We start from the raw sequence: 27,747 nt of genomic DNA, 5'->3' as shown, positions 1-27,747 counted from the left end.
AAAGTCATTAATTTCAGGTCCCTTGAAAATTCTCCAAATCCAAGTTCTTGAATTAGATTTTTGTAGCATTGTCTTGATAAGAATATCGTATCACATTTCGTCATTCTGGCATCCTCCTTCCCTCTAACAATCTACATTCATGTTCTTGGTGTGTCAATGCTGTCTTACTCGGAAGATTTAATCAAATCTTCACTCGCATCTTGCTTCTCGATTTCCTATTTTCTAACAACCTTTGGATAACTATACATCTTGTGAAAGTTTTGCCTCAACGATAGTGTAATGGTGAGGTACACGCCTCTCCTTTTCATATAAGCAGTGTAGTGCCTCTTTATTTCTTCAATATTTGAACATCAAGTACTATTTGTATATATTCTACTCTTTCGCATACAGTAAATATTTGCAAGAAAAGTGAACAAAGCACATTAGATCAGCCATTATACTGGAAAGGTCTCAAATCGTACCTGCAGCTGAAGAAATTTTTGAACTGTCCAAAGTTGTACCGCCCTTAGGAGGTTTCCAATTCAGTAATTTCTAGGCATTATTGGATACATTATTTCAGGAAATGGTATAGAGGAACTTTCGGATATCCTGTACCCTATGACAACATTAGTGAAAATTCTGAATGTCCATGCCTACTCAACATCATTGAGAACTCACTTCTAGACTTAGTTCGGCGACGCTTACATGTGTTTATGGAAACATTTACAATCCTTGGAGGAGATGCCTAAATCTAAGATCTTGGATCTTATTGAACATTGTCTGGGTGAGGAAATCAATATGCAACATTTACAAGAAAATGAAACTGCAAGACAAAAAACATATTAGGGAACCTAAAAATTAAGACGGTAACCTTATCCAAACCGGCAAAGTTTACCAGGTGCATATAGAGAAGGTCATAATCGTATTGCAATTCATCCAAAGGGACTACATTGAACAGGAAACTAGAAACATTATTTGAAGGCTATTAAATTCATGCTTCCGTTTTCTCAAGCAGCTGGTCATCTTTTCTATGAAAAATTTGCACATCACTACACTCAACAGATGGAAGCCCTGGAGCCAAATACGGTATCAGACGATTGGAAAAATTTAAAAACTCAAGGAACCTTCATAATTCGCAAAAAAAGTAGTCTTTTTGAGTGAAGTTCCAATTGATATGATAATCGATCAGTGCTTAAAGAATGCCACGAAATTTTCTGGGGGATTAACTCAACGTCAGACATAACGTTAGCAATATTAATAAATCATTCCAAAATACTTTTACGATAACAAAAGTTCTAAAGTACTTTTGAGGAGGCACTTTGTCATCTCAGCGGCACGTTGAGCTAATGTCACCTTCCATGTGTGATAATATCTCTTTGCACAAGAATGTCAATACGACTGCTCTCAATGTAAACGAGCCTTTGTGTATTGAGAATTAAAACTCACACGTAGAAGGAAGAGTTCTTCTACATGCAGTGGTGTAGACGAAAAATGGCAAAAAAATCTGCTTTAAGTACAGTACGTATATAAATTATGTTAAGCGCTATTTTGAAAATATATATTACAATTAGACACGGAAAGTGACGAAAGATTAAAAAAAAAACATTCGGGAAGTATTCCAACGATCGAATTCAAGTCTGCCATTGAAGCAACGACAATTCAATCACGGTTTTTGAGAAACTTGGAGATTAATACTCGACGGCTACAAATGATGCATGAAGTTTTCGAAGGATAAAGGTAGCTGTAAATGGATAGGAATAATGGAAGAAATTACAGACGGGATCTAGATCATTAGTATGATATGGAAAGATTATTTGATTAGCCCACAGTTTGGTTGCCTTGTGATGAACAGTGTTATTAAGTTGGTAGCGATTAAAGGACCGACTATACCGTAAATATTTTCCAACTAACCGACTAAGGGATCTCAAAAAAAAAACCAAAAATCGATTCTTTATTTGTCTCAACGATCACATCACCAGTTTCAGATCTAAAGTAACGCTCCTTCGAAGGTTGGAATGTAATGGGTTCCATAACAATTTTTTTCAGTATGCAATCGTTAAAATATTAGTAACGATACACCCAAACCTAGTGAATACTATACTACTCTGTATGTACGCCTTAGTGACTAGCAAGGACTATAATTAAATGCATATTTGATAGCCTCGAGTGTTAACACACAGGAGACTTTCTTTAAACAATATATCCGTAAGAACAAAACTCCTTGGAGTAAACAGTTACTATCAAGCTAACGAACAAGAACAAGCTGTGGCGTTATGGGTGCTAAGTAGATTTTTCAATAGGAAGCAATCTCAAATAGTATTGTAGTTGTATATAAAAGCGAAGTATAGTAATTGCTTGAATATCATTGATAAATTAATAATTATGTTTTTTACTATTGGAACCAACACATAATTCAGTCCCAAGCGCCCACCTAAAAAAAAAACCGTTGTACGTTCCCAAACCTATATGACATTGATATCCTCGTCTCATTAAAGGGAGAAGTAAGTCCAAGGTTTTTTAAGTGGTTCGCAATTGTATAATGTGAGTTAAGTACCTTTAAGAGCACTACTGTTTCGTTTTTAAGACCTAAGTATACAACACAAGTTACTGCGGCTTCCGATTCATTGTTGAATTTCCTTACTAGGTGTTAGCCAATAGGATTTATTGAATACATGGCGACGTCCACTGCTTTCTAAATTTCAAAATATTTTTAGACAGACATAAGCCGTCATAAGCCCTTTAGTTTTACCGAACACCTCGAAAGAGAAACGAATTATTGGCACACCTGTTGCACCCTAAACTGCTAATTAAAAATCAAACATACCCCTCCATCTTCAAAATTATTTCTTTAATCACCGCATCAATTAGTGGTCGATTTAATCTCTTATTATTATGTTTTTTCATACATTGCGGGATACTATTACGATTAAGTCAAATGACATCTCTGCTATGTTATCTTTTTAAGGCGATTTCTGACGTAGTGAATGCATATTACAGAAAGCTTCACAAACTCGGGGTTGCTTGTTCTATCGCAAGTGTCCCATCAACTTGTCCATCATCTTAACGCGCTTTCTCTTTACTATACTTTATGAGCTCACCGTGATATACAGTCTTTCTTAGTTAAAGACTTCCCGTTCAGCACGTCACTGGTTTTAAACTCGAATATTTTCAATTTGCAAGTCCTAAGGACACTATATGCTGAAGTATTTTTCCAACTTCAACTCACACTCTCTTGTCGGTTGTAGTGCATGCAAACTGATATCTACGATCAGTAATACCATTATTTCTGCGGAAAGCCACAGTCGGCAGCCTTGGAGATATGCCATATGAGAGTAATTTTTCAACAGATATTAGTCTATTACAGGGTGTAAGTTGCAATTGAAAAATCCTATTCTGACTACTCTTCTCTAAACATTCCAATAACTGGTTAGTTGTAGTGCATGCTAACTGCTTGCATTCGTTTTGAAATAGATCTACACATATCTCGACATAATCTCTTAGTAAAATATCTGAATGTTTTTGTAACTTGGTAATACAATGTTCTCTGAAAACAGTCTGAAGTATAGATCTAAGCTCATATCTGTGTATTTAGACTTTCTACTGGCCAATAATAACGGCTCTTAGCTGGACTGTGCAAGGAATGTACTCTAAGCAGTTTGCCATGCTATTCCGCTATATGCAGCGATCATGTATGCAGAATTCTACACACGATTTGGTGCCTCTATTTTTGTAAAGGAATATATTTGGTTTTCTAAGGATGATTCTGGTCAACGGCCATAGATATTCTCGCATACAAACCATGCCAATGTACAGTTTGCTTCACTGTTAGAGACGAGTACACTTCATAAGCCTCAACTGCTGGCGATTAATCGGGAACATTTTGTGGAGTAGCTTTCTTCTTGTGAGAAGATACCTTTGAGTCGATGGACAGGACACGCAAGGTCTATTCAAGTCAGCGAGATAATTAGTGTTAATAATTAAGATTACAAAAATACTTCTTGTTGAACATTCCGTCTCAGATACGAAAGGTGTCAAAAAGCTAATACAGTTTGTGTACTAAACTGTTACAGAGGGGAATTTTACCAGAATTTTACTCACCCGTGAGAAAACTTTTAGAAAGTCGAGTAATTGAAATGCTCCAATAAGCTTAATAGGTGTGTGCGATTTTCACTCTGTAGTGCAAGATGATCCGTGCGAGTCAGAAAGGCATTAAGGTTCTATAGCCTGAAGATTAGTGTGATAGATACGTAGCGTTATCAATATAGCATTTTGATGAAGTGAGTCAAGTTTGCAAAAGACGCCTCGGAATTTTTTATATACGGAAGTTTAACTTTCAGGCTATATAACTAGCAGTAACTATTACTTTCTTTGGGCACCGGGACGAGAAAGTCCTCGAACACTATTACTAAGGAAGCCTAGGAAGTTTTATATGTTTCAGGTGTTCTTAATTGAAACTCTCTTAATGAAACCTAAGTACAAAAAAAAATTGTGTCAATTGATAATTTTGTTGACGTCTGTGTTCAACACCTGTTCTACCTGGCCTGACCTGTATTACTTTGTATCGCGAATCAGTGCTTTAAACTTCTAACTTTATAAATTCATTGGCCGGACTTTTCTCACAAGCCAAGAGGAGCGGGCCTGGGTTTACAAGGTAATTACCTACCTATTCACCTAGAAATCTGCTATTAGAGTTTAATACCAATAACCTGCATTTGATTGTTTTACAAGCTTACGACCATAAGTGTAATGTAACTGTTACGGAGAGTTGTTAAGCTTTGTCGCCTTCTGATTGTAAAAGAGAAGGTTTCATTTTCCGATCCGTCAACTTTGGCTGCAGTTAGACCTGAAAGATATAAAACTTTCTAGGCTCACTTTCCACATCTTGGAGCAGAATCAATGAATTTTCCTTCTTAGTAATAGTGTTCGAGGACTTCCTCGTCTTGGTGCCCAAAGAAAGCAATAGATACTGCTATTAACTTTCGATTAGCCTGAAAGTTAAACTTGCGTGTATAAAAAATTTCGGGGCGTCTTTAGCAACCTTGACACTTCATCAAGCTGCTATATTGATAACGCTACGTATCTATCACACTAAACTAAGGCTATAGAACCTTAAAGTCTTTCTTACTCGCACGGTTCGTCTTCCACTACAGACTGCCATATTCCACACTCTTATTAAGTTTATTGGAGGATTTGAATTTCTCGATCTTCTAAACGTATTTTTGATAGCTGATATGTATACATTTTTCATTGGGGGGACTTTTAAGGTTTTCTTCGTTCAACAATGAAATTTGTGGATTTTGTTTTGATTTACTGCCTCGCATTTCGTCATATAGCTCTGTTATTTACTTGTTACGAACCGTTCCAGGAACACTTCATCGATCCTGGGGTCCGGGTGATTTATTTCATCATCGGTTTTTGTTATTATTATTGTAGTATCGAATTATAAAGTATACAGGAACATGTAATATGATTTGGAATCTGCCGTGCTAATTGAACATTACTACAAATTGCTCTAATCTTATGAACACGCCAGTTCATAGTTTCGCCCTCCGTGGTATATTGGTGGTGGAACAAATTCTAATTAGTAGGTCAAGAATTTGACTTTCTCATATGTTCTTTAGGCAATTACGGCTCAGAACGTATGGATATTGATGGATAAATTGGTAGAATGAAGACAGTGAACGAAAACGGGCTAATCCAAAAACCGCCACGATCACGATGTTTCTCCAACACAAAGCTCACATAACACGAGGAGGGATCGATCCAACGACGTCTAGCACGAGATGAGAATGTCTTAACTACTGAGGCACCATTGTCCCTCGTGAAGCATCTGTTCGCATTCTACGCAGACTGGCCATAATAACTGGTATTTCTTCGATTTTTTCTGTACTTAGATTGTATAGTATGTACCATCAGACATGTCAACTATCACGCGAAGTCGTAGCAGTTGTAGTAGTGCAACTACTAGTAATACTAATAATAATAATAATAATAATAATAATAATAATAATAATAATAATAATAATAATAATAATAATAATAATAAAAGCAGTTGCAGTAGTAGCAATAATAAGAGTAGTAGAAGTACAGTACTTTACAGTCTTAAATAAAGGCTTAATTTCCCAAACACACTACGATTAACACAGGTTATCAACATTAGTTTCCGATCCGTCTTTTACATTGTTCGGCCCGTTTCGTCCCGCCGGGCAGGGTTGAACCGGGCACAAAATTCAGATCCATTTGGGTCGGGCCTTGTCGTCTTCGAGCCTGGGTTTGCAGGGCTCTGGTAGTGGTATGAAGTGCAATATCAGAAAGACTTTAAGGTTCTATAGCCTGAAGATTAGTGATAGATACGTAACGTTATCCATATAGCATCTTGATGAAGTGAGTCACGGTTGCAAAAGACGCCTCGAAATTTTTTATACACGCAAGTTTAACTTTCAGGCTAATCGAAAGTTAATAGCAGTATCTATTACTTTCTTTGGGCATCGAGACGAGCAAGAACTCGAAAACTATTACTAAGGGAAAAAATCAGGGCTTCTGCTGGAAGATGTAGAAAGTGAGCCTGGGAAGTTTTATATCTTTCAGGTTGTCTTAACTGAAAATCTCCCATTGTATCCTAAGTAAAAAAAAGAACGGTCATTTGATTACTTTGTTCACGTCTGTGTTCTACACCTGTTCTATCAAGGTTGTATAACTTCTTTGTATCGCGAATCAGTGATTTACACCGCTAACTTTAATAATTCATCGGCCGGACTTCTCTCACAGGCCAAGAGACATTGAGTGGTAATTCAGTGTCTAATAAAGTGGAAAAATATTTATCAAATAGGCCGGTTGCTGTGTGGGACACAAAACCAGCAAGTACATGATACTTTACCTTCTGAGAGATCGCTATCTCTACTTTCATTTCCCAAAGTGGCAAAAGTTTCGAATAAAAACTTAGGCAGATATTTTTTAAAATAACCTTTATTTTGTGAGATATATAAATATCTCAGCAATTAACCATTAGCAAGAGTCTAAGTTGTATCAATGTTTTGGTCTTATATATTGGAATTGTTAATGTCTGACAAATTACGACAAATCTGTTATTTTACATTATTTTTTACGGCAATTCATTTTATTTTTAGGTAAATAAGAAACAAACGATTACCAAGAGTCTGCTTGATTTTCAGGCCATTTATTTCACTTTTAATTGTAAATATCTGACAATTTATAACCATTTCGAGTTGAGTGTTCGGGCAGCCATTTTTTTGTAACCAACTTGAGTTTGGGCTACTGTTCGGATTTGTCTCCTTGGTGGTGCTGCCAGTAAGTATTTCCCTGAGACCTTAACTTCCCTGAATAACATGATGAAGGACCTCGCCAAGAAGGAGTTACAAATTGTATCCTAATCGCTCGTCGGTCTGAATAACGAGAATTGGATTGGAGAATTGGAGATTAGCACTGGAGGAAAAATTACTTGGATAGTCCCACGTAGATATCCAGTTGCTGCGCGAAACAATCCTGAAGAGTTAAGATGAATCTTCAGCCAATAAAATTGTCTCCAAGGTAGAATACTAGTTGGAGGGCGCGCATATAACTGACAGGTACGCACAAATTATTTGAACAAGGGACGTCACTAGTTGGGGGCTAATCGTAAAACAACGTCTTTCGCCGACAAATAGCTTGTTCCCCTTAACACAGTCAGATTTAATTCCCGACGCAACGACCGCGGTGGCGCACACAATGCAGTGGTCAACTGAAGAGTGTTCGTAGTTCAATCTAATAATCACTCAGTTAACTCACCTGTATGCATATACAGACAGAATAATATATGGAAAATAATTTATGTTAATTCTAGTCCACTGGCAATTGCACGGGACATTGCGATAACTCGGACATCAGAAAGTACAGAGAAGGAAATGCAAAAGCAATGTGACTGGCGTCACTCAGGTCACTCCAAAATCTGGTCAGCTAGTAATTCCATAAATGATTACAGAATCACTTAATTCTAACTGCAGAATAATGATAATTCAGAGGGACCAACAAGAGTTTGCATCACCTTCGAAGCACTCTTTTACTCCAATCAAAGGACTCCTTGATTGGAGTCCAGTCACGCACAGTCCAGCTATGAGCCATTAACATTGGTAAGAAGAAAGTCGAAGCACACTCATGTGTGTATAGATCGTTACTTCAACCTTTTTCTCAGAGAACATTGTGTTACCAAGTTACAGAAACATTCAAATATTCTATTAAGAGGAGATGTCGAGATAAGTGTTGTTCTGTTATCAAAAAGAATGTAATCAGTTAGTATGCACTACAATCAATCAGACTATAAGCGTAGTGAGATTAGGATTTTTCAATTGCAACTTACACGCTGTAATTGACTAAAATCTGTTGAAAAATTACTTTCATATGGCAAAAGATTTAAGGTTTATCTACAAGGCTGCCGACTGTGGCTTTCTGCAGAAATAATGGTATTACTAATTGCAGATATCAGCATGCATTTAGACAAAAAGATAAAACAGTAGATGTCGAAATCCGCCATGATACTTGCATTAGAACGAGTGGAAACAGTTTGCATGCAGTACAACCGACGAGTGAGCGTGCGTTAAAATGGGAAAAGTACGACAGCAGATATTGTCCTTAGGACTTGGAAATTCGAAATATTCGAGTTTAAACGTGTGACGTGCGGAACAAGAAACTTTAGCTGATAAAGAATTTATATCAAGTTGAGCATAAGGTATAGTAAAGAGAAAGCGCGTTAAATGATGGACTAAAGCGTTAAGTTGATGGGTGTTTGCGATAGAATAAGCATCCCCGAGCTTGTGAAGCTTTTTGTAATATCGTTGTTGCGTTCTCAATATAGCAGCCTGATGAAGGGAGTGAAGGTTGCAAAATACGACTCGAAATTTTTTTTACACGCAAGTTAAACTCACAAGCTAAGCGGAAGTTAATAGCAGTATCTATTACTTTCTTTGGGCATCGAGACGAGCAAGTACACGAACACTTTTACTATGGTAGAAAATTCAGGGCTTCTGCTGGAAGATGTGGAAAGTGAGCCTAAGAAGTTTTATATCTTTCAGGTGTACTTAGCTGAAAATCTCCCAATGTGACCTAAGTACCAAAACAAATTTTGTCAATCGATAATTTTGTTGATATCTGTGTTCTACATGTGTTCTACCAGGCCTGTATAATTACTTTCTATCTCGGATCAGTTCTTTAAACCGCTAGCTTCATAAATTCATCGGCCGGACCTGTCTCACAGGCCAAGAGAAGCGTGCCTGGGTCTACAAGGTAATCTCGTACCTAATTACCTAAAAATATGCTATTAGAGTTTCATGCCATTAAGCTGCTAGTAATTCCTTCACAAGCTTACGACCATAAGTGTAATATAACTGTTACGGAAAATTGTTAAGGTTCGTGGCCTTCTGACTTATAAAGCAGATTTCTACAGTCGCAAAGGTAGAAGAAACTGAGCAGTACGTATTGATTGTCCTTATGTCGTATAAAACCTAAGGCAATAAGTTGAAAGCAACAGGGATCGACGTGTAATAGAGCTTTCATTCTTACGCCCCCTCTTGGGTATAAGTAAGTGTACATGGAGTGTTTGGATGTAACGCATTTCGAACCATCGTACCTTGTTCGAACCATCGAATCATCGTATCCTAACTTTGCTTCTTTTTAGGAGATTCTAAATCTAAACGGTAGCTACACAATTTTTAGTGTTCTTGCAGATGTCAAATTACTTGTCATCATGGTTTGCTGTACTACCTCTTGACATAAACAATCAACCAATAAACGATTGTTATAAACATCAATTGAATGGTACTGTAGTATTCGATTGTTATATCTAAATGAATTGGTTTAGCTCGTGAAATTGGGCTTGCCCATTTACGGATTTATTTCCTCCTCGGGTATCAAAGCCGCTCGTGTTAAGGGATCCCAAAATATGTAACCTTCTTGTTATATACCTTGTTTATTTACGCTCTATTAGATTTACATTAAGATCGTCTTCACGTCCATTATTTTAGGTCTAAAAGGCGGGCACGATATAACAAAATAATAATCATAATTGATTGGATCAACAATAAAGCTGTTGTCAATGACATTGTTTTTTTACAGCTGTTGTTCGTTATCATCTATATCAGATTGATAACCCTTGGCAGATTGGATTAAACCTTGAATACTTCATATCAGCTCTTTTACACTAACATGTGGTTCGTTCACAATCCTATCTTACAGTCACTTTTTATCTACACGTAAGTAAGATTATCCCGTTGCAGCTAATGGTAGCAATGTGGGTCCCTGCAACTCGCATATCCTCTTTCACACACAACCTGTTTCGATTGAGTTCATGCTTAGACCATTTCGTTCCTGGAACTGGATTGATTGCTGGACAGCTGCTCTGTTAGTAATGAAAAAAGTGGCCATATTGAAGCTTTGTAACTACTTCCTTCTTATGTCTGATATGGCTTATTCCAGGGAAGGCATTTTTCCATCTCCATACAGGCGAATAAGAAATTTCTAACGTTACCACTTAGTCAGGATTCACATTTGGTTGGTTGAAGACTCTAATTTTCACAATTCTTCTAATTGAAGGAACTTGAAGGCTGCAAACTATTCACTTTTGAGTATAGCTGAGGTCGTGACTGCCTGTTGCATCATGAAAAAGTTAAAAGCAATGAGGATAGGTTCTCTTTAAATTTAATACATTTGAAGCATTTCCTTTCAGTTCTGTGATTGTGAAAATGTGAAAGGCTATGTAAGATTAGCTATGTGAAAATGTGAAAATGTCTATGTGAAAATTAGCAACTGCTCATGAAGTCTTCTACCAAAATTCTTAATAGATCAGAATCACAACCATCAACTGCTACAGATTTCCTGTTACTAGTTTCTTCTAATACTGTTGGACATATACAGCTAGCTATCCTCTTTCGAAAACTGTTTGCATCATTTGAAGCCGTCTAGTATAGATCTCCAAGTTTCTGAAAAGCTGTGATTGAATTCTCGTGGCTTCAATGGCAGAATTAAATGCGATTGTGGCAGATATTTCCAGAAAGCTATTTTTTCTCTTTCGGCACTCTCCATGTCTAATTGTAATTTATATCCATAACATATAAGGTGAAAATAGAGTTTAACATGAATTAAATCGTACTTAACGCAGAATTGAGTTACCATTTTTAGTCCACATCATTCCGTGTGGCAGGACTCTTTCTTGTACGTGTGGGTTTTAAAACACTAGACAATACAGACTCTGCATATTCACCTCAGTCGAATTGACATTCTTGCGCATTGAGACATTAACACACAAGGAAGGTGGCATTAGCTCAACGTGTCGCTCTGATGATAAACTGATGCCCACAAAAGTCCTTTAAATCTTCTGTAACAGTATTTGCAATGTAAAATTAATCTTGGTAACATTGTGTCAGCCGTTCAGTTAAACCCCGAGAAAATTTCTTGGCCTTCATTAAGCATTGTTCGATAATTATATCACTTGGATCTTCGGTCAACAAGGCTTCTTTTTTTGCGAATTTTGAATGTTCCTTGAGTTGTTATTTTCTTGTATGCTCTGATACCGTATTTGCCTTCAGGGCCTCCATCTGGTGTGTATAGTGATGTGCAAATTTTTTATACAAAAGATGACCAGCTGCGTGAGAAAACGGAAACATTAATTTAATTGCCTTCAAATGAAGGTTGTTGTCCCCTGTTGAATCTAGTCTTTTTGGATGATTTGGAATACGATTATGACCTTCTCTATATACTGCAGCCAATGTTCACGGTAATGTTAACAATAACGGTTCTTAACTGAACATCTCCCAATGTAACTTAAGTACAAAAAAGAAAAAAAGAAATTCTGTCACTTGATAATTTTGTTGATGTCTATGTTCTACACCTGTTCTACCAGGCCTGCCAACTATACACTGCTGTGTATCTGATGTCATGTCACAGCCTGTTGCATCATGAAAAAAGTGAAAGCAATCTTTTAATGAGGCTAAAGTTTCTTAAATTTAATAATTTCGTTGCATTTCTTTTCAGTTCTTCTTGTACGTGCTTTAAAAAATTCAGTGGCTGCTCTTGAAGTCTTCTAGTAAGAGTCTTTGAAACTGATTCAGACCCATCAACAGCAACAGATTTCCCGTTTGTAGTTTCTTCCACTATTCTTGTCCATAAAAAGCCATTGACATACCAAGATCATGAGTGTATAGCATTAGAGGTGAAGAGGATGACAGAATGACGAAATGTGATACAATATTCTTATCAAGACAGTTCTACCATGATATCATTCTGGAACTTGGATATGGAGAATATTCAACATGAGACTTCTGAAATTATAACTTTTCTGCTCTGTGAAATGTGTCTCTGTAACTAATCAAAGCATACTGTGTGTTTATATGAAAAGCTTATTTGATTAGCCCACAGTTTCGTTGCTTTCTGATGACGTGTTACTAAGTTGATAGCGAAACACAGGACTGACTATACCGTAAATATTTTCCACCTGACCGTGTAAGAGAAGCTACACCTGGCTTCGCTCTTTCGGAAATTGTTTGCATCATTGGAAGCAGTCTAGTATTGATCTCCAAGTTTCTCAAGAACTGTCATGGAATTGTCGTGGCTTCAATGGCAGAATCAAATACGATCTAATTTAATTTATATCCATAATTGTATATTATATCCATAAAATATAAGGTGAAAATAGTTTAACTTAAATCATATATGTACTTAACGCAGAATTGAGTAGCCATTTTCAGTCCACACCATTCCGTGTAGAAGGACTCTTCCTTCTACGTGTGGGTTTTAAAACACAAGACAATACAGACTCTGCATATTCACCTCAGTCGAATTGACATTCTTCTGATTTGAGATATTATCACACAAAGAAGGTGGCATTTGCTTAACATGTCGATCTGATGATAAACTGATACCCACAAGAGTCCTTTAAATCTTGTGTAACAGTATTTTGGAATGAAAAATTAATCTTGGTAACATTGTGTCTGACGTTCAGTTAAACCCCGAGAAAATTTCTTGGCCTTCATTAAGAATTGTTCGATGATTATATCACTTAGATCTTCGGTCAAGAAGGCGTCTTTTTCTGCTAATTGTTAATGTTCCTTGAGTTGTTAATTTCTTGTAATCCTCTGATACCGTATTTGCCTCCAGGGTTGAGTATAGTGATGTGAAAATTTAAAAAAAAATGACCAGCTGCGTGAGAAAACGGGTGCATTAGTTTAATGGAATAGTAATGATGTTTCTAGTCCCCTGTTTTTATCTAGTCCCTTTGAATGAATTTCATTACGATTATGACCTCTATATTCTGCAGCCAATGTTAACGGTTCGGAAAATGTCACCATCTTAATTTTGAGATTTCCTAATATGTTTTTTCAGATGCACTTTCATTTTCTTGTAAATGTTGCAGATTGATTTTGTCATCCAGACATTGTTAAATAAAATAGCAGATCGTAGATTTCGTCATTTCCTGCGAGGATTGTAAGTGTCTTCATTACCAAATGTAAAGTTCCCCGAGCAAAGTCTAGAAGTGAGTTCTCAATGATCTTGAGTAGACATGGCCATTCAGCATTTTCACTAATTTTGTCATAGTGTACAGGATACACTAAAGTTCTTCTATACCATTTCCTGACAATGTATTCTTTCGTGAGTAGAAATTACTTAACACGAAAACCACCTAAAGTCGGTACAACCTTGGACAGTTCAGAAATTTCTTCAGCTGAAGTACTATTTGAACACCTTTCCAGTATAATATCTGATGTAATGTTATAACGCATGTGCTTTGTTCACTTTTCTTGAAGTTATCTACTGTATGCAGAAGAGTAGAATATATAGTATTTGTACTTGAAGTTGATATTTTGAAAAAATACAGAGGGGTTATATGAAAGGAGAGGTGTGTATCTCACCATTACACAATCGTTGTTGCGAAGCTTCGCAAGATGAATAGCTATCCAAAGAGTGTTTGAGAATACGAAATCGAGACTCTATATGGATAACGTTGCTATATGGATACGAGATCAAGATGCTATATGGATAACGTTACGTATCTATCACACTAATCTTCAGGCTATAGAACCTTAAAGTCTTTCTGACTCGCACGGTTTATCTTGCACTACAGACTACAATCAGAGCCCTGCAAATCCAGACTAGAAAACGGCCCGGCCCGACCCGAATTGTTCTGGAATCTGTGCCCGGCTCGAAACGGCCTAGCACGAATCTCGAGCCGGGCTTTAACCGGGCCGGGCATATTCCGGGCCGAAACGGGCCGAGCAATGTAAAAGACGGATCGGATACTAATGTTGGCAGCCTGTGTTAATCGTAATGTGTTTGGGAAATTAACTCTTTATTGAAGACTACTACTGTTACTGCTATTATTATTATTATTATTATTATTATTATTATTATTATTATTATTATTATTATTATTATTATTATTATTATTATTATTATTATTATTACAACTGCTACAACTTCGCGTCAGATTTGACATGTCTGGTGGTACATACTTTACAATCTAAGTTCAGAAAAAATCGAAGAAATACTAGTTATTATGGCCAGTCTCCGTACAATGTGAGCAGATGCTTGACGAGGGGCAATGGTGGCTCAGTACGTAAAGCATTCACATCTGGTACTAGAGGTCGTCGGATCGATCCCTCCTCTTCTTATGTGAGCTTTGTTGTGGACAAACAACGTGAGCGTGGGAGTTTTTGGGTAGCCCGTTTTCGTCCACTGTCTTCATTCTACCAATTCATCCATCATCATCCATACGTTTTGAGCCATAATTGCCTAAAAAACATATGAGAAAATCAAGTACTTGAGCTACTAACTAGAATTTGTTCCGCTACCACTGGACCACTGAGGGCGAAACCATGAACTGGCGTGTTCATAGGATTAGCGCAATTTGAGGTAATGTTCAATTAGCACGGCAGATACCAAATTATATTACATGTTCCTGTATTCTTTACAATTCGATGCTACAATAATAATAACAAAAACCAATGATGAAATAAATCACCCGGACCCCAGGGTCGATGAAGTGTTCCTGGAACGATTCGTAACAAGTAAATAATAGAGCTTATGACGGAATGCGGGGCAGTAAATACAAACAAAATCCACACATATCATGTTGAACGATAAATACCTCAAAAGTACCCTGAATGAAAAATGTATAGATATCAGCCGAAAAAATCGTTTAGAAGATCGGGATATTCAAATCCTCTAATAAGCTAATAAGAGTGTGCGATTTGTCAGTCTGTGTTGCAAGATGAACCGTGCGAGTCAGAAAGCCTTTAAGGTTCTATAGCTTTAAGATTAGTGTGATATCAATATAGTGTAGCGTTATCAATATAGCAGCTTGATGAAGTGAGTCAAGGTTGGAAAAGACGCCCCGAAATTTTTTATACACGCAAGTTTAACTTTCAGGCTAATCGAAAGTTAATAGCATACTTGGGCACCGAGACGAGGAGGTACTCGAACACTATTACTAAGAAAGAAAATTCATTGATTCTGCTCCAAGATGCGGAAAGTGTGCCTAGGAAGTTTTATATCTTTTAGGTTTAACTACACCCAAAGTTAAGGGTTCGGAAAATGTAACCGTCTTAATCTTGAGATTCCCTAAGATGGTTTTTCAGATTCCATAAGATGGTTTGAGATCCCTGAGATGGCCTTAACATCACATATAATAGAAGGGATAGTTGATATTAAGAAAATGAAAATATAAGGTTTCCTAAGAAACCAATAGTCCAAATGAACATCGCTTTACTGTATGTCCTTGTACGCATTGAATAGCACGGAAACAGATACGTCAGTTTCAGGCTTTAGAGCATTTCTCCGTTCCTGAGTACTAAAAGCTCTTTCACTAGACTCACTAGAAGCAGGGATGACGAGATACTGACGCGCTAATTTACACAATTTTGGTAATGTTTTTTCTTGTTGCTTCCACCACTGGAGTATATCTAGTTCTCTTACACATGATGACATGTTGAGGTAGATGTCTACTTCATCATCAAATTCACCAGAGACTGAACCAGGGACCCTGGCGACTTGGTGATTTATTTGATCATTATATTTTGTTATATTTGTAGCATCATACTATAAACAATACCTGAACATGTAACACCATTCGATATTTGCCTTGCTAATTGAACATTACAACAAATTGCACTGATCTTATGAGCACACCAGTTCATGGTTTTGCCTTCCGTGGTCCAATTGTAGCGTACCAAATTCTACTTACTAGGTCAAGTTCTTGACTATATCATACGTTCTTTAGGAAACTACGGCTCAGGCTATATGGATGATAATAAGATGAATTTGTGGAATGAAAACCGTGGGAGGAAGCAGGACCACCCCAGAAACTCCCCCGCACACGATGTTTGTCCACAACAAAGCTCACATAGCATGTGTAGGCATTGATCCGACGACGTCTAGCACCTGATGTGAGTTCTTTTTTCTACTGAGCCACCGTTCTCCCTCGTAGATCAAGCACCGGTTACATTCTACGCTGACCGGCCATAATAACTAGCATTTCTCAATTTTATTCTGTACTTAGAAGTTAAATTCGGTACCACCAAACATGTCACCTCTGACGCGAAGTCATAGTAGTTGTAGTAGTATTAGCAGTGGTCGTACTAGTAATAGTAGAAGTAGTAATAGTAGTAGTAGTATAAGTAGTAATAGTAATAGTATTACCAGTACATGGCAGTATTTAATAAAGAGTCAGTTTCCCAAACACGTTACTATTAACATAGGCTGACAGTAAGACCGTAAAAACATAGCAAAATAGAGGTAGTGTAGAACATTAAAAAAACAAATAGGCTGACAACATTAATTTCCGAACCCTTTTTAGAGTATCCGCTCCGAGCGGAGCTCGGCCGGAAATGTGCCGGCCCGGTTCGGCCCGAAATGTGCCGGCCCGGTTCGGCCCGAAATGTGCCCGGCCCGGTTAGGGCCCGGTCCAGTTTGATATTACTTGAAACGGGTCGGACAAAATGACGCCGGGCCAGGCCGGGCACCGGGCCAAACCAGGCGCGATTGGCCCGTGCAGGGCTCTGACTACATTATCGCACACTCTTATTAAGCTTATTGCAGGTTTTCAATTTCTCGATTTTCTAAACGTTTTCTCACCGGTGCGTAAAGTTGTGGTAAGGTTCCCCTCTGTAGCAGGTTAGTGCACCAACTTTATTAGGTTTTTGACACCTTTCATATCTGAGACGGAATGATCAGCAACAAGTATTTCTGTAATCTTATTTGTTAAATTAAACACTACCTTATCTCGCTAACGTGAATAGAGCTTTCGTGTTCTGTCCATCGAGTCAAAGCTATCTTCTCAAGAGCAGAAAGCTAGTCCACAAAATGTACCAGATTAATCGCCAGTACTTGAGGCTTACGAAGTGTACTAATCTCTAACACTGAAGCAGACTGTCCATTGGCGTGGTACCGTATGCGAGCATATCCATAACCGATGACCAGAACAATCCTAGATCACCAAGTAAATTACATTATAAAAATAGAAGCACTAAATCGTCTGTAAAATTCTGCATAGATGATCGCTGCATATAGTGGAATAACATGGCAAACTACCTAGAGTACATTCCTTGCACAGTCCAGCTAACAGCCGTTAACATTGGCAAGAAGAAAGTCGAAACAAAGATTTGAGCTTAGATCTATGTCCTTATGTCTATGATTGTCCTTATGTCGTATAAAACTTGGAGCAATAAGTTGAAACCAACAGGGATCGACGTGTAGTAGAGCTTTCATTCTTATGCTCCCTTTTGGATAAAAATGTACATGCAGTCTTTCCATGTACCGCATATCGAAAAATCGTTCTGTATTAAGAGAGTAAAACTTTGTTTCTTTTTAGGAGATTCGAAAACTAAACGGTAGTTACACAATGTTTATTGTCCTCGCAGATGGCAGAATCCTTGGGGTCTATCATCTGCTGTTGAACATCTTAACATATAAACAATCAAACAATAAACAATTGTTATAAACGTCAATTGAAAAGTACTATTGAACATAAAAAAAGTGAAAGCAAACTTTTAATGAGGCTAAGTTTCTTGAAGTCTAATGATTTCGTAGCATATCCTTACGGTTCTGTTCGTATGTAACATTAAAACAATCAGCAACTGCTCATGAAGTTTTCTACGAAGATTCTTAAAAGATCTGAATCACACCCATCAATAGTTACAGATACCCCGTTTCTAGTATCTCCTATTACTGTTGCTAATATACAGTTTTCTATGTTTTTCGAAAACTCTTTGCATCATTTGAAGCAGTCTAGTATTGATCTCCAAGATTCTCAAGGACTGTGAGCGAATTGTCAGCTTCACAGGCACAATTAATTTCATTCGTTGAGATATTCTCCGAAACCTATTTTTGTCTTTCGGCTCTTTCCGTGTCTAATTGTAATTTATGCCCATAAAATATTAAGTGAAAATAGCGCTTAACATAATTTATATACGTACTTAACGCAGATTTGAGTGGCCATTTTTAGTCCACACCATTGCGTGTTATAACAGTATGGATTGGCTTGGATTTTTAAACCAACCCTCGTATTATTCACACATCAATTCTTGGAAATGAACTGCGACTAATCAACAGTTGGAAAAGAACAATGCTTAAGAATTTCTCACCCAAAGGGTACCTCACTTTTCCAGACAGTCTCGCTTCCTCCCGTCAGCCCATATTAAGAAGAAAAATTTTGCTACCCTCAAAAAAAACGCCCACGCAGTGAACTCTCATGACGATAACAGAGTTTTACGTGACAATGTGAAGTCTATCAATAATCGTCAATTATACAACTTATTCGAACAATCAGTGTTTTGAGTGTGATTTCTATTAACTTATGAACCATTCATTATATATAATTAGCAATATAACAAAGCAAAAACTCAATGTTCTTTACGAACTATATTTTAGTTTTGTCAGTGTATTCTTGCGCTGGGACCTGGCAGCAGTGTGGCGCGCGAGGAGGCGAGGGAGAGCGTCAACTTCTGGAAAACCACACGAACGGATTGAACTAGCTCTCATGTAGAATTAATAAATTGAATTGAATACTTTTCAAATAGTGCTGCACCAAGTTTGTATATTAATAGTGGTAATAGTGTGATATCAATAATGTAAGGAACACCATCACAGTCAATATCAATGAAGAAACTCCCCTTTGATTCGTCGTGTATTCCAGAAATAAAACCATCGAGTTATCGTCGTCAAGTGGTGATGTAACGAAATCCTCTTCATAAACGTGTATGGATGTTCGTTGTTACGTCTGCCGAAATTGTCGTGCGCGGTTCGTGTCGTTCCGAATTCTTTGGGCCAATACATCATTGAGTAAAATATTATCCACAATTTGCAAATGTTATTATTTTTGATTTATATGTAATCAGTACAGTGAAAATGAGTGATAATATAGTGCTACTTTAAAATTCTTGTTATTATTCATGAAGTGAAAAGTGCTAACCAAATGTGTTTAATAAGTCATATTTTCTTTTAGCGCTTCAATATGTATAAGTTAAAGTGTATACGGCATAAAGTGTTTATCAGGAGGTAAGGTACCCATCAACAGAAAAGTTCAAACATTTACTTTCGTCTCCCACTACTCATCTGGCGTAAATCATGCATTGCTGCCCCACTTGTATTCTTTTACAGGTATTAATTGGTATACCTTGAAGCTGACGCATCAGCGACGGTGGGTAAACGGCAAATGTCTCTAGTTAGTGCTACGCTCGAGTCCTAAAACCGTAGGAGTGAGAATATTTGTTTACTTACCAATTCCTTATTAAATCTATCAGTCTTTGACAAATGAATGATGTTAAGGAAAACTTCAAGAGAGATCCAAGGTTCGAATCCCAATATTATTATTATATCTGGCTTTCGTTACGTAAACAAACTCCATCATAAATGGCGCCCGAACAGGGACAGATGTTTTAGTGGGAAGAAAGCAAATTTTTGAACTTCACTGTTGTATTCAATGCCAATAATTTGCATGTTGTATTTTTAAGTATAATATTTTACAATGTCAACGCTCAATGAAACGGAAACACTGCTTGAAGCGGTAAAACAATTGTCCGCAGATTTGGCTGCAACTAACCAAATACTAAATGCAAATCAAAAAGAGTTAACTGAACTATTTGAAAGTTTAAGAGCAGATGTGGTTGAATTACGCGAAAAGGTTGAAAGTAATTCTCAGGAGCTGTTAAGTCAGCCAAACACTGCCGAACAAGCGCAGGTAGGTTCCAGTTTATGCATACAAGAATGCGAAACAACCACTGAAAAATCAAATTGTGAATCTAGCAATTAATGTTCTGCGAAAGAAATATATCCTTGCATTCTTTCACATGTAGTGTTACTTACATTCTTATATGTTGTGTTTGTTTTAGAATATAATTCATAAATCCACGTACAAAATGCTAGCGCTAAATTTAATGAATGTAAGAGCACAGATAGAATTACAGTACGCTAACGTAATAAATGAATATAAATATAGTACTGTTCCATTTTGTTTAGAAGAGTTTCAAAATGTTTTAGGCCTCGATGCAGAAACTCACAGATTCAGTAGAGCAGCGAAAATCGCTATTTGTGAACATGTATTTAATTTTAATTGTGAATATAGGAAAAATATAGAAAAGGAGATAAATCTCCGTGTACGTGGTATACGTAGAAGTAAGGAATACGAAAAATTGAAAGAGAAGTGTGCTCGCGGCAAAAATGTATATTTTCAGTATGTAGCAAAAAAGTTGAAACTTCAATGTGATGACGTTAATGTCAAGAATAAAGTCATTGAAATAATAGTTGAACGGCTACAGAAAAAGTATCCTAATGATCTTAGTTCTTGTAGTGATCAGGATAGTACGTTTAATGAAAAGGAGAAAGAATTATTTTCAAGCAATGTTGAAAATTCTCCTGAAAGTGTGGTCAGTAGTATTAAATCTATCCTCAAAAAGCATAGCAAGGATGTCAATTTACATACTATGTCATGTAATGTGGGTCAAACCGATAAGGAAAATAGAATTCCGAAAAAAGTTAAATTCGCTGATGAATTTAACGTGTACCCGTTAGCACATGTTCGTCATAGTTGTCCTTCTGAGGTTAGAACTAAAAGTTGTAAGAGAAAATTGGAAAATGTTGCCGATGATATTGATTTTTATTCAAACCCTGTCAAGAAAGGTAGGTTATCTGAAGTCCAAGAGTTACATTTTGTTCAAATTAATGAAAGTGAAGACATTAAGTGGAATGAATTGTTTCAGTTGTTGGATAATAATTCCGTACAATTACAAAGCATTACAACCAAGCTGGAAAATATTTCTGTTTTACATAGCAACGATGTCTTTGCTCAGGGAAATGAAATAAGTAATGAAAATGTCAGTGTAAATGTTGACACCGTACAGGTTGACTTCATGGAGGCTACCTCCAATAGTAGTACGAGCGTGGTTAACGTAACCACCACTAGGGAAATAAAAGGTGATACTGTTGTAGTATTTTCAGACGAGATTAATGTCTGCACTTGTCCCTTATGTGATAGGAAGTGGGTGGATCAGCTGTTTCCCCCCTCCAGCTCAAGGCTACTTGTTCGAAAAAAATGTTTGTCTACAAGTCCTGTAATTTTTATGGTGTATACACTAGGGTGGAGCGAAAAAAACTTTTTTTCACCAAGCAAAACGCCTGGGGTCCAAAAAGTTGCGTAGTGGCCTGGTGTCAACGGGTGTAAAATATTTCCTTGATTGGTTGATATCTTCAGGTTGCGCATGCGCACTGAAGTTTGGCGAAAATGAGGAAAATTTGAAAAAATAGGATATTTTAATTTCTTTTCTTTTCTTTTTTTTCACCAAGCAAAACACCTGGGGTCCAAAAGGTTGCGTAGTGGCCTGGTGACAACGGGTGTAAAATATTTCCTTGATAGGTTGATATCTTCAGGTTGCGCATGCGCACTGAAGTTTGGCGAAAATTTGGAAAATTTGAAAAAATAGGATATTTTAATTTATTTTTAATTTTTTTTTGTCATTAAGCAAAACGCCTGGGGTCCAAAAAGTTGACAACGGGTGTAAAATATTTCCTTGATCGGTTGATATTTTCAGGTTGCGCATGCGCACTGAAGTTACATCCTTTTTTGATTTACCAATAAATGCTATTATTCCATTAAGCCCAATTCGTGCACTGAAGTTCTGTTAGCAACATTCATGTATTGTTTGTAAGAGTAAGTTAAGAAGCAATTAGTTGATTATTCATTAATTAATTAATGATTAACAGGGGCGGAAGTCTCTCTTAGTTTCAAACTTCGGCATCACGAGCCGATTCAGAAGACGTGCCCGGATGAAACCATCGCGCCTGTCCTGTCCACAGACTTGAGTTGCAGCTTTTGTCACCACACGAATGCATCGTTCGACTGCTTGCGTATGGCACGGTAGATCCTTCCACCACAGATTTTGGAGTTGATCTTGATCCAGGCTATCTTCTGGCAGTCCAATAACGAGTGGCGGTTCGGTGACAGCGAGGTCTTGCCAAAAGATGATGTCTGTGTAATCCTTGGCGCTGAAGTTCAACGGCGGAACTTCGAAGGTTCGAATCGAGCCGCCAGGACCAGGAGGAGTCTCTCTTGCCTTCAGGATTCGTTTCTTGGCCAAAGTACGAATATGAGGTCTCTCGTCATGCAGCATCGCCAGTAGGAGGTTTTCGGGATGTGCGGCGAATGCGTTTCTCTGCATGGTGTCGTAAACGACCTTCTTCAGTTCCGGATCGAGGTACTGCGACAACTGCATGGAATGCCATAGATTCTTTGGTGCATCCGTGATCTTCCAATGGCGCTTGATATTGAACCACATTGGAGCGTACACGCGGACCACGAACGTGGACAGGATAACTAGGTTTTCAGATGGGATTTCACTCGCCACATACAGCCGCAAGATTCGATTTGCAGTAGTCAACCATCGTGAATGGGACAACATGCCAGGACTTCTTCCTCCCAGCCCTTGCGGGAATTGCCCGGTTGCGACAGCCCGACAGATGTCGAGTAGATACTGCTGGTCGGTGCTGAGGTCTAGGACGACGTCGGGAAAACTACCTTGGATAGGCTGGAACTCCAGGACTGGAAGGTTCTCGCAAATATGAAGGCTCTTTGCGAGTGGTCCCGCATACCCTCGTGGGCTACTCGTAGGTCCCTCTAGATACTCGATTAGATGACGTAGGGTAAGCTCATTGAAGTGGAGTTGACAGACTATCCACTGCAATGGCTTGCCCAGCTGAACTTCCAGGCAATGGATAACCCCATTTCGCTTTCCTGTGTTGACAGCAGTACCGTCGCTGCCGATCGCCTGCAGTCCCGACAACTCCATGTTCACGACGGTTGCGTATTCCAGGATTGCATTCGCAATTGCTATAGCAGATCCGGATTTTGGTGTCACGTGTCCAAAGTATGTAGACCCTGGTTCACTGATTAGGGACACGTGTTCCTCCACAATCTCCCTGCGATGTAATTTTCCATCAGCCATCATTTCAACAGACATCGTTTTGTCCTTTCTCCCGTCGAAGTAGAGTGCCCGCAGTGGTTGGAGCTGGACAGGCGGATCTTTTAATCCCTTCCTCATCTTCTCTTGCTCTCGCCTGACTTTGCTTCTGTCGATGACCGTACTCTCAGCTGACGGATGGGCTGTGTCGTGCAGAATAGCAGAAGCAATCGCTGCGGCAGGCCTGTCAGCAATCCCATATCTGTCTAACACCTGGGCAAACGTGGGGAGTTTGAGACTGGTACTGGGCGACTGCTTTGTGGATTTCCGGGTATCGAAGGTTACTGATTGGTCAGTTGTCTCAGCACTAGCAGACTCCGCGCAATCGACGCCATCGTTGGAATCCGAATAGTCAGCTTCCGTGTCAAATTGGGAACTTGGACCGGGGTCTTCCTTCCGCTTTTTGAAAGATCTTGCTCTGGCTGCTTCGGACTCCTTCCTACTTAATCGTTTCTGAATGGCCTTGGTGACTTTGACGTCCAGTCTCCCAATGAACATCTGCCGAGCTGTTCTCTGGTCGACAATGAATTCTTGCTCCTGTCTGGGGACCTTCTTCCCTTTCTCGCACTGGCAGAGGGAAAAATTCTGACATTTGCAAGCTGCGATGTCGAACAACTTGCCATTTTCATTTAGAAATGAGTCCAGCGATTTCTTGAAAGCGTCGACGTTCCTTCGACTTAAGGAACACTTCTTCAGCTTCTGTACTTTCTCCACATCCTTCTTAATTAGTTCCACGACTCTCTGGTGACTCACTGTCGGAATCGATGCCTTAGTCCATACCTCCTCTACCTGACAGGCCACTTCGTCTGCGATGAAATACAGAGGCGGGTCTTTCTTGCTCAGCTGCTTCTTTTCTTCACGCTTAAATTCCACGTACTTCAGGACATCTAGATGTGTGGGAAGAACTGCATACGGTAGGCGGGAGGCACTCCCTACAACCGGGCAGTCAACCTGACGTCTTGTTTTCGAAAGATTATAAGTTTTCTCAGTCATTTTTTTTACTGTGTAATTGTCCGTTTACCCTTCTACCTGTCTCGGAACATAACTGCGACTGTTGCGCGTGGACTCTTTGTTCATTTCACTTCCTCAGCTAACTATACGGCAACAATCGCTCTCTGCAACAAAGAAAAAATGCGCATTAGGTTAAATATTTAAATAAGAAATAAATTAAAAATAGTAAATACACATATTTCGATAATGAATAAGAAAGGACAAAAATATGGTGTAACAGTTTTATTTCATTTCACATTTGGTGACAAAAAAAATAAATTAAAATATCCCATTTTTTCAAATTTTCCTCATTTTCGACAAACTTCAGTGCGCATGCGCAACCTGAAGATATCAACCGTTCAAGGAAATATTTTACACCCGTTGTCACCAGGCCGCTGCGCATATTTTTATACCCCAGGCGTTTTGCTTGGTGAGAAAAAAAAGTTTTAAAAAATAAATTAAAATATCCCATTTTTTTCAAATTTTCCTCATTTTCGCCAAACATCAGTGCGCATGCGCAACCTGAAGATATCAACCAATCAAGGAAATATTTTACACCCGTTGTCACCAGGCCACTACGCAACTTTTTGGACCCCAGGCGTTTTGCTTGGTGAAAAAAACGTTTTTTCACTCCACCCTAGTATACACGGCATGTTACGAGTTTTCCCACAGTAAGCTGCATTAGGCAACCAATCCAGATTGGTGAGTTGCGTTATTTTTCCAGTGGTAATATATCTTTAGTGTTGCTGAAAGGTACAGTATGCATATTCGTAATTGTGTGTCTTAACAGAAATGAAACCATTCCATGTTCGCTTGGCATACATCGTGCAACTAGTAAATCTATGAAATTTAGATTTAGAAAAGGTAAGGAAAAATGTATTGAACTAAGTCAAAACGTTCAGATTGATTATACACCAACCAACCTTTTGTACTCAACTCGAAATGTTATTGAGAAAATTAGTAACAGAAATTTTTGTTTGGAAAGTAAAAAGAGTAAGCGAAGATTTTTCCACCGTGCGAAAATGAAAAATAATGTGAAAAGTGGCAAAAAGGTCCGTAAAGTAAGTAAGGCATTACGTTTACGTAGAAAGTGTAAATTCTTTGCTGTCAACATTAGCAATGACACTCAATGCATAAATGTTCCGAGTGTACAAACTTTTCGTAAGTTAACTGCTAGTTCTCATGTTAAGGTAGTACATAAATCTACTGCTTACAGAATGTTGCGTTCTTGTACTGACAAAACCCCATGGATGCCTACTATGGAAGTTAAACTCAAAATTTTTGAATGCATGACAATTTTAATCTACAATGTTGTAATAAATCCAATACGAAAAGGAATTGGGTAAACGACATTAACATATAGCCGGATTGCCCATTTTCCATATTTTGACCTTGCAATGAAAAATAAATTTTGGTCATATCCATTGCAAAACATTTGGTACAAAATTTCTTTTGTTGTTAGTAATTATTTTTCATACCGTAAATATTTTTCAACACTGTTAGTGTTTTACAAAATTTTGAATGCTCAAATAAAATAAATAAGATTTTTTGTATGTATCACGTTAATGGCTATAGCCAATACATTTAGAAAAATTTGGATATTAATTTTTTCGTTCCAAATATTGTTGCACATCATAAGATATTGAAAATGTTGTATGAGAGATACCTACAAAAAAAAAAATCTTGATATTTTTAAATACGTATTACTAAATCACTTGTAATAGCATATTTTTTCGTTAACACATTTACAACGAAACGTAATTTTTTGAATCATGAAAAATATAGTGTTCCTTTTCGAAGTGCAAGAGTGAATTTGCGCAGTAAAAATTTACAAATATAGTGAAATGAAATAAATTTAAATTGTGAAAATGTGGGAAATCCTTACAGAATATTCCATCACGGTGTTGCAATTTTACAAAATTAAAAATTTGTCGAATCACAAATTTAAATATTCTGGTGAAAAACCATTCGGTAATAACCTGAATAAGCATATTTTAAATTAATGCAGTAAAGATTTCAACTTTTAAACAACATCCATGCGTCAATTAATAGTAATGTATACTTACGACGTGTTATGTTAATTTATTTGTTTTAACCAATCAGTATGCCTCTGGGATTACTAATCAGCTGAGGATACTTGAATTTTGGTGTGGTAAGTTATGGTAGTTATCTGTACCCACCTTCAGGCGCGTTGTTAAGTTGAAAAGAATATACAATGAGACATCTTACTATAAGTAAGGATCAAGTAAGTTGTGTACATGCCAATTGTTAGCAACCATTGTTGCATTTACTATGTATTAATCTTTTCGTTGAATACGAAAATATGTCAAGTCCTAACTTGAAGACATTGAAGCAAAGGTCCCTCCACTATTATGGGTTACTCATATTATGTAATGCCCGGAGTAGGCAATTTTCTTATTAGTCCCCTCTGTATTATTTTTGAACTTTAACCAAATGTTCTATCTTTTCACTTTGCTTCGGGGATGGAAATATATTCACTAATAAATGGGATAGGGTCTTGTCAATGTAATGCAGGCAGTATATTTTGATATACTTTGAGCGTGACGAGCTCACATATGCCCAGTCTTTCATTTCATAGTAAATGAAATATTTTTAGTATTATATTTACACATGTGTTTTCAATATGTAATCTTAATAAAGTATGAACCTATCGTGTGTATTATATCACATGTTTTAGTTGTGTTGAATTATTTTGATAAATATTTTGTGTTGATATACCCAGAAACATACACTTTTGAATTTTATGAATAATATTGGTGTTTCAAATATAATAAATTTTTATGCATTTAGCCGTAAGGAATATTTTATCTTTATGAAAAACAATATCATGATATGTTGAATTACTTAGTGATATATGCTATTTTGAGTGATATTGTGTGTTCTATTTTAGAATTAAGAGGCATTATTGCAAAATATTAAATCAATTTTACCATTTTAAATTTATTGGTATATTGTTAGTTCGTGTTACTTATATTTTATTGTGTATTCTTAAATATGGCATTGAATACAATACCTTACCAAATGTAATGTTTTATTAAATATATTGTCGCATTGAGTATATTAATATGTTTGTGTAACTTGGTTTGAATTTTGAAAGATATTTTGAAATACGATGTTGAATAATATTTCGAATTGCAAATAATTATTGATTTATATTTAAATATTGAAATTACCTTTATGTTTACATTTCAAAAAAAAATGATGATATAAACAAATAATAAAAATGAAAAGGACTCAAAAGACATTTACGAAATGGCCCTCGCGTTATCGT

The sequence above is a fragment of the Thermobia domestica genome, chromosome 15, assembly GCF_964235325.1.
Source record: "Thermobia domestica chromosome 15, izTheDome1.hap1.1, whole genome shotgun sequence".
In the NCBI taxonomy this organism is placed as follows: Eukaryota; Metazoa; Arthropoda; class Insecta; order Zygentoma; family Lepismatidae; genus Thermobia; species Thermobia domestica.
The sequence above is the reverse complement of the archived record's forward strand: the minus strand, read 5'-3'. Positions refer to the sequence as shown.